The following is a 7,427-nucleotide window of genomic DNA, read 5'->3' on the forward strand; positions in this document are numbered from 1 at the left end:
TGTGTACATACACACACTCACACACACACTCACACACACAGTCTCTATCCTCCAGCTCTCTGAAAAGTACAAAGTTTTAAACATAGGACACATAGGATATTTTTTACTACTGTAATCTATGAAAACTTAAAAATATTTAAAGAGGGCTCAATATAGAAAAAGAACCGAGCTGGACACTTTGTCAGGTGCCTGAAAGACAGACAGACTGAAAGTTTGTTAAAGCATTGGAAAACAGAGTTGGAGAGAGAGCTTGAGCCGCAAAACCCCTCTTTTCCTTGATTTAAGTGGTTCCTGAAATCCTATCTTCTCTACTGAATCTTCCTTAAAGAAGAAGTGGGGAGGGTAATGCTGGAAACTTTCCACAAGCCATTCCCTGAATGCAGAAATGCAGATATTCAGATGGAGGCAGGCTGATGAGTGAGAGGAGGGGTGAAGACAGAACTTGAAGCTCCCAGAGAAAACGGAGGGTCACACATGGTTACTGGTGACAACTGTGTACCAGCACGTAATACCCCTCGCCCGGCACCTACCCACCCCAGTCTCATGAGTGGCATGTGTATTCTTCCTCCTCGAGGACACCACTATCCCCTACTGGCTTCTTCTGAGGATCTATCACCTTTAGGATCCTATTAGAAGCCAAGTAGGCAGAAAGGAGAATCAACCTACAAACCACTGTGGAGGGAAACAAGAGTATTCACACCCTTCGCCTCAATCCCCAAAGCAATACACATGAATATTATACTTACGAAAACAGACATCCATATAAGCTACACAGATATATCATGCCCCTGCTCTTGGCAGGCACCCAACTAGCCCCAGCTGCAGCCTTAAGCCAAATCTCTCAGCAGCCACTTGTGGTGGCCATGAAATACGATCTGATAGGAGTCATATTCCTCATACCTGTTTAACTTTGAAATCAAATTCCTGGAGAAACCGATGAATAGCTTGCCCAGTCAAAGAGTCAGTGTGGCAGGATTTTCTCTGTTGGCGCAGATTTGTAAACTGGTGTCAACCAAAGTTAAAGTGGGGACTTTCTGAGAATATGTGTTTCCAAGGAAGTCAACAAGGGAATTTATGACAACTCCGCTTAGATTGGCGGAGACTTACTGCAAAAGAAGACAAGCAGGCACATGCCAAGCCCCGAGACTCCTGAAATGATCGGGAGAGCATATATATGCCAGCCTGTCTTGCACAGTGTGAATTTCCACAAATCCATAACTGTATTTGCTTATTTCCCTGCACTAAGGCACTGCAGTATTTCAGTTCAATTCAGCACGTATGTATTTAGTCACTAATGTGTGCTTAAGGATGGTGTTTGAAGTGTCAGGAGTAGGGTGAGGTGGTCAGAGGAAAATTCATGCCAAGTGTAAGGCAAGCTCCTGCCCTCCAGTTTATAGTCTAGTCCCAGTCACACACGTGTGCATGCACACGCGCACACGCACACACACACACACACACACACAGTGCCATTAGGTAACAGTACAAGGGAGAATGTGACAAAGTTTCCCAAAAGCAGGTCACACAGTGAAGTTCAGAGGAGAGAGAGATCAGAATGGATTAGAGAAGACTTGAACTGGAAGACCTGAACTGGGACTCAGTGTTCATTCATTCATTCACCGAATAATCACATCCTATGTACCACTATATGCCAGGCCCTGGAAATAAAATGTTGAGCAAACAAAACACAGTACTCATTCTCATAGAGCTTACTAGCTAAGAGGTGACCGGACTTTCATCAGATTTCTTTCCAGCACAAATAGTAGCAATTCCTGCGTCTCTGCTTTTAGCCTTCATAGGATCCACCCAGTCAGCCATTTATTTCTGTTTCTCCTGGTGCTTCCTTGACAATCATCCTGAAAGCTGCCACTCATTGAAGGCTTATCATGTGTCAGATACTAGAAACTTAACTTGTATCATCTCATTAAATCTTTGAATCAATCTTACAAAATCAGTGTCACCTTCCTCACTTTGAGTTAAGGGAACTGGGCTGAGAGAGGTTAAAATTTTACTCAAGCTCACACAGCAAGGACTGAGTGAGATCCAAGCCTCTCAGACGCCAAAGCCAACTGTTCTGTGAGATGTCCCTTGAAGATCAAGTTGTGCAGCTTAAAGGCATCAGGAGGAAGCATTTTGTTATTATGTCCATTAGAATAAAGAGATAGATGTTACAGATGAATATGAGGTAATAAAAACCTTCTTTGATGGCTACCAAAAGCAGGTAATCCCGCCAAGTGACAATTACACTTTAATTTCTCCTTGGCCAACAAATGAACAACAAAGACTGTTCTTTTTAACACCAAGAATCTAAACAAACACATCTTCTACTTAGCCTTATATGATTTTTTTTTCATTTATGCTCTGAAACATCACCTTCCTTCTTTGAGGGCTCCCTGAGAAGGCTGATCTAAAGAAAGACGTGGCATTTGCTCCAAAGTGCTGATTTCCAGGCACCCTTTCCACTAAATGCTCAACCTCAGGGGCCGCCATCAACAGCGTCTGGCAGGCGACTCTCCTGAGAGCCTCAGAACCCTCCCGCAGAACTGCTACTCAACCCAATCCTCCCCAAGGTGACCCAGCGAAGGAGGGGAGACCCGCCTCGGTGGCCTGACATTTTCCATGGCTTCTTTTAAGGAACAGCTGGGCCATAATAGAAGGTTACTCAGGGATACCCATAGGTTTGACAGGAACCCATATTTCAAACAGGGCGGATACTAAATCCATCCAACTCCTGGAATGTTACTGTTCTCTCAGGAGCCCGAGAGAAGTTTCTGATGCTGATCTATAAATCTCCCTGGCCTAAAATACCCCAAATTAGTTTCTGTACCATGGGAACATAAAAATGATATGGCTTTCTTCTTTGACATGTCAGTTAATAAAGGGGGGGAGAGCCCGGATGCTGCCTGACAGGTCTCTGAAGGGTTTATTCGTTAAAAATGGGAAGCACTTTAATTACCTGTTTGGGTTTTTTTTTTTTGTTATATGTGTGCATTATATATATAGTATATATTTTTCTTTAAAGCTGGTCCTTTGGACATTCAGGAAATTATATCATTAATTATGCCTGTCAGAACACTTCGTAGCCTAAAGGAAGCGGAAATTTCTTAGTTTCTTTTTCCTTTCTTTTTACTTTCAAATATGTTTTAAAAATATTGTTCTTGTAATATTTCCACAGACTCTACTAAGCATTTGATTAATGAAGAGAGTAGATTTTTTTTTTTTGTCATGGATAACCCAGCAAAATAGCTGAATTTTGTTAACTGATGGCTTGCTTAACAGAAAATTTACTTTCCCAGTGTATGCATTGCTTCAGCTAATATGATGCTAATTTGCATTCCTAACATACAGGAGCCCTGGCAGGTAGGGGAGCTGACGCAGGAGCCCAAATGGTATAGGGAGAGATAGCAGGTTGGGATTACAGATTCTGGAAGGCATCCCCCACTTAATCCTGGAGACAAGATTGCCATCTCCTTGATACAAAGACCCACTGATAAGACAATACAGTCCAGGCAGCTCTGGACTAAGACTTAAGGAGTGGGTAACCCTCTTTGGACAACACAGAGAAGAACATCCTGGTTTGGGGCCACATGCTCCCTAATTGTCCCAGATCCTAGCTCCCAGTGGGCCCCCTTGGGTTGGGAAGTCAAGTGTATGGTCCCTGTGTCTTTGGGAGATAAGTTCTACAGCAGACTTGGAAGAGGACCCACACCCTATGATTCCAACCGAGAGCTGGTTTTATAGGGAGCCCCTAGGGAAGCAGCTGTGCAGATCCTTAGAACAACTCAAAGAAAAGGGATAATTGGAGGCTTAATGGGCTGGGGGAGAAGAAAAATTTAGCCAATATGCTCTAAAGCCAACAAGATCCTTTAAAATGCTCTACAGAACTCTTACCTCTTCCAGGGCTCAGTGATTGGCATCCATGGTCATTGCCATTCTTACCGGATGGTTCAGCATGGACAAGGATTCCTACATGTCTCATTGGTGAGTCTGTGCATGAATAAAGAGAGTGCCCTCTAACACTGAAACGGTTTCAAAGAATGGATGAGACCCTTAAAGGCACGGCAGGTGGGAAAATAAATTAATGCAATCTTTCCTGGAAATCTACTTGGCATGATATATCAAAATATATAAAAAAAAATTCACACACTCTAAGCAGCATTCTCCTCACCAGGAACCTACCTTAAGGAAATAATCAGAGATGGGAACACAGATTTATGTTCAGGAATGTGTGACCAAAAAATTGGAAACTAAATATCGACAATAGGAGGTGGATCAAATGCATTCTGAAACGCCTGTCCTATGGAATCTGAAAAGGCTATTAAAAGTAGTGTTTTTGAAAATTACTTAATGAAATGGAAAAAGCCCATGTTAATGGTGACTGAGTTATTGGATTATGGTGATTTTTATTTTCTTCTGCATAGTTGTTTGTGTTTTTCAAATTTTCTACAATGAGTAAGAATTATGTTCAGGGAAAAAATACATTATTATTGAACAAAAGGAAAGAAAAGAATGTTGTGCCTCACCTTCCACCAAACAATGATTTGGGCTCCATTTTCTTCCATAAGACAGATGGAAGACCCTTTTGTATTTGATTAGAAGGTCATCACCCATTTGCATTGAAAGCTGCACTGACGCTAACGTGAGTGAGGTTTTCCAGCTCCTTCTGCACACAGGCAATCTCTTCTAAAGGAACCAAAGAGGGCACCCTATACATACAGTAGCCAGTGATCTGTACATGAACCAAAGTTTGTGCAGGGACCGGTGCTCTGGCAGCCAAGCTCAGAAGGGCTGGCTTTCCCCTTGAGGCATTTAAGGGCTGCCTAGCAAAGGTCACACCAGTATTGATGGTGGACTTAGACTGAGAGGGCAGGACACTAGTCATTAAAACAGAGCCAACTGTCCCACAGCACTTGTCGCCAGTGTAATTGGTGTCTTGCTTTCCCATGCCCTTATTCCAGGAAAAAAATTGTTTGGTTGGGTTTGGGGTTTTTGTAAACTGCAGTGACCCTTCCTGTGAAGGTCCATATCCTCCACCCTTTCGAGAACTCAATATGTATTTGTCAGAAGGCAAGTTTTCCCCTGCCGCTCTCAGAGTGTACACTAGGACTCTGTCAGTCACGTCACGGGGGGCACATAGAAGAAGACAAAACTTCTCAAACATGGAAAAAAAAAAAAAAGCCCTTTCTTTATCCAAATCCCAGGCACACTTTGCCAAACACTTTCCCCTGAAATTTTTAAGGCCACGTGTTTGAACGGGAAATTTAATCCACATGTTTCGATTCATATGTACACTTAATGCATCAAAATATCATCTCTTTGAAGTCCAAATGGCCTTTTTATAGACTTCTTCCTTAGGAATGGAAAGTTGTACTTGGCCAAGAACTAACAAATTCGAACCCTCCGAAGTCCAAGTTCCTTTCAAAGTTCCTAACTCAGAAGATTGAACCAGGCTTTGAAATATACCCTCCATCCCCCTAGTCACCCCCAATGTAGCTGTAAATCATGAGATACTTATTTCCACCATTATTTCTCAATCTTGATCATATACTTTGAAGGGAGCTTCCAATGAAAGCAAATTAAGAGCTATCTTCCAGTGAACTACCACAATAATGCTGTGAGGAAGAGCAGATGGAGGAAGGGCTAGACCTCACCACCCTCTTCAGGAACCTGAGAAGGGAAATCAAGTGATTGGCCAGGGGTAACAGAGTGGCTGAGGGCAGAGCCAACAGTTCAGTCTCAAATCAGACCGGGGTGGGGATCTCAGGTTCTTCCCTGGGAATCCTGATGGTAAAACATCACAGTTGGAAGGTCAGATTCAGAGCTTCCATAATCCTATTCCCAAATGTTTTATTACAGATACAGCTCCAAACCTCATGCTGAATGAACAGGACTGTTAACCCATGTAGCTTCTTCAAATCTCCTACCTGAAGATGACTTGAAACATATATCGATGCTGTCAAAACTGGAAGATGGGGAGAGGACTGAAAAACCTGAGAGAGACTGATCAATCTCATGCAATGTTTCCAACAAGCTGAGCCCTCCCTGCCAGCTGGGCCCCAAGTCACTCATGGTCGAGGCACCAGAGAAGGGTGGTGTCATCTGAGTTAAACAGAGAGGATCTACTCTTTGCCTCTGAACTCCTCTCGAGACAGTGGGTCACTTGAATACAAGTCTCTGTGTAATTAATTCACTGTTGTATCTGCCACTATGCGAGGTGTATGGTGGTCAATTCATCTTCATTGCATAAATTCAGTATGCCTATTCAAAGTAAAATTTAATGGATGCTTCTATTGTTCCTTTGAACATTCCTTCTACCTCCCTTCGCTTGCTTGTACTTCTGAAATTTAACTGTGGAAAAATTATCAGCACCATCTCCCCAATGCACCCATTATTAGCATTATTTAGTAAAAATAAATCAAATCTATCTTGAGCAATTTGCCTGCCCTCTATCATTAATCTTCTCAAGTGGGCAGATGAGTGGTCATTTGTAACTGGGCATAAAACACAGCGAATGTGGACTGCGAATTCGGTTAAGCTTGCTTTTTTACGATAATAACTGAAAATGTTTATCAACTCAAAGATAATGCATCTAAAAATATCCAGTCATGTCTACATTAGGGAGTAAAGAAAAACTGTGGCTTATTATTTCCACCCTTTTTAGGCTTTTCTAATGAACTACACCAATCAAAATCATAATGGTCTACTCTTGAATATATAAAACAACACTTATTTCAAATTGTTTTTATTTTGTTTGTTTGGGGTTTTTTTTGCAGGGTGGGAGGAGCCAATTAGTTTGATTTATTTATTTATTTTGTTTGATGGAGGTACTGAGGATTGAACCCAGGACCTCATGCATAGTAAGCATACGCTCTACCACTGAGCTATAACCTTCCCGCTCAAATTGCTTTTAGATAATTGCTTATCAAAGCTCCATCAACCCTGAGGGTTGACATGAAAATCATCAAATGCTCTTCACCTTTCAGTTTCCCTGGTAGAATCCACATCTTTGAGTTTTTGGTAAACGAAAAACTGGAACCAACTAGCCAGGCTACTATTCCTTCTCCAAATAGTACATTATTTCCATAACTACCATATGTTTTAGAGAATCCAGTTATGTGCTACTTCTGTTATCCAGATGGGAAAACTGAAACAGGTGGACTATTACATAATACGCCAACAAGCTGGATTTAGAATTTGAAGATCAGCATCTCCTGTCTATGGCTTAAACCTCTGACTGTATCGTATCCCAAAAGCTCTTCCTTCCTCTTAATCTCATGGGACAGTAAGGGACCTTGGGGATGATCTGATCCTGTGGCTTTTCAAAAAATGTTTAGCAGCTGGTTCTTTCTATCCATTAAAACCCTATGCAAATGGCCATCATGTAAAGTCCATACTCTTGAGGGGTCTCTGGGTGAAGATCAAGTAGTGGG

The 7,427-nt window shown here is 42.0% G+C and overlaps 1 non-coding gene across 1 annotated transcript; it reads right to left on the minus strand.

Annotated features, from left to right (window-relative positions):
* Window positions 1-6,816: 6,816 nt before the first annotated feature.
* On the minus strand, window positions 6,817-6,890 carry TRNAS-ACU (transfer RNA serine (anticodon ACU)). The gene has a single exon. It is a non-coding gene; the product is annotated as a tRNA-Ser (tRNA).
* Between the last annotated feature and the right edge of the window lie 537 nt (window positions 6,891-7,427).

Source organism: Vicugna pacos, chromosome 3, assembly GCF_048564905.1.
Source record: "Vicugna pacos chromosome 3, VicPac4, whole genome shotgun sequence".
Classification (NCBI taxonomy): Eukaryota; Metazoa; Chordata; class Mammalia; order Artiodactyla; family Camelidae; genus Vicugna; species Vicugna pacos.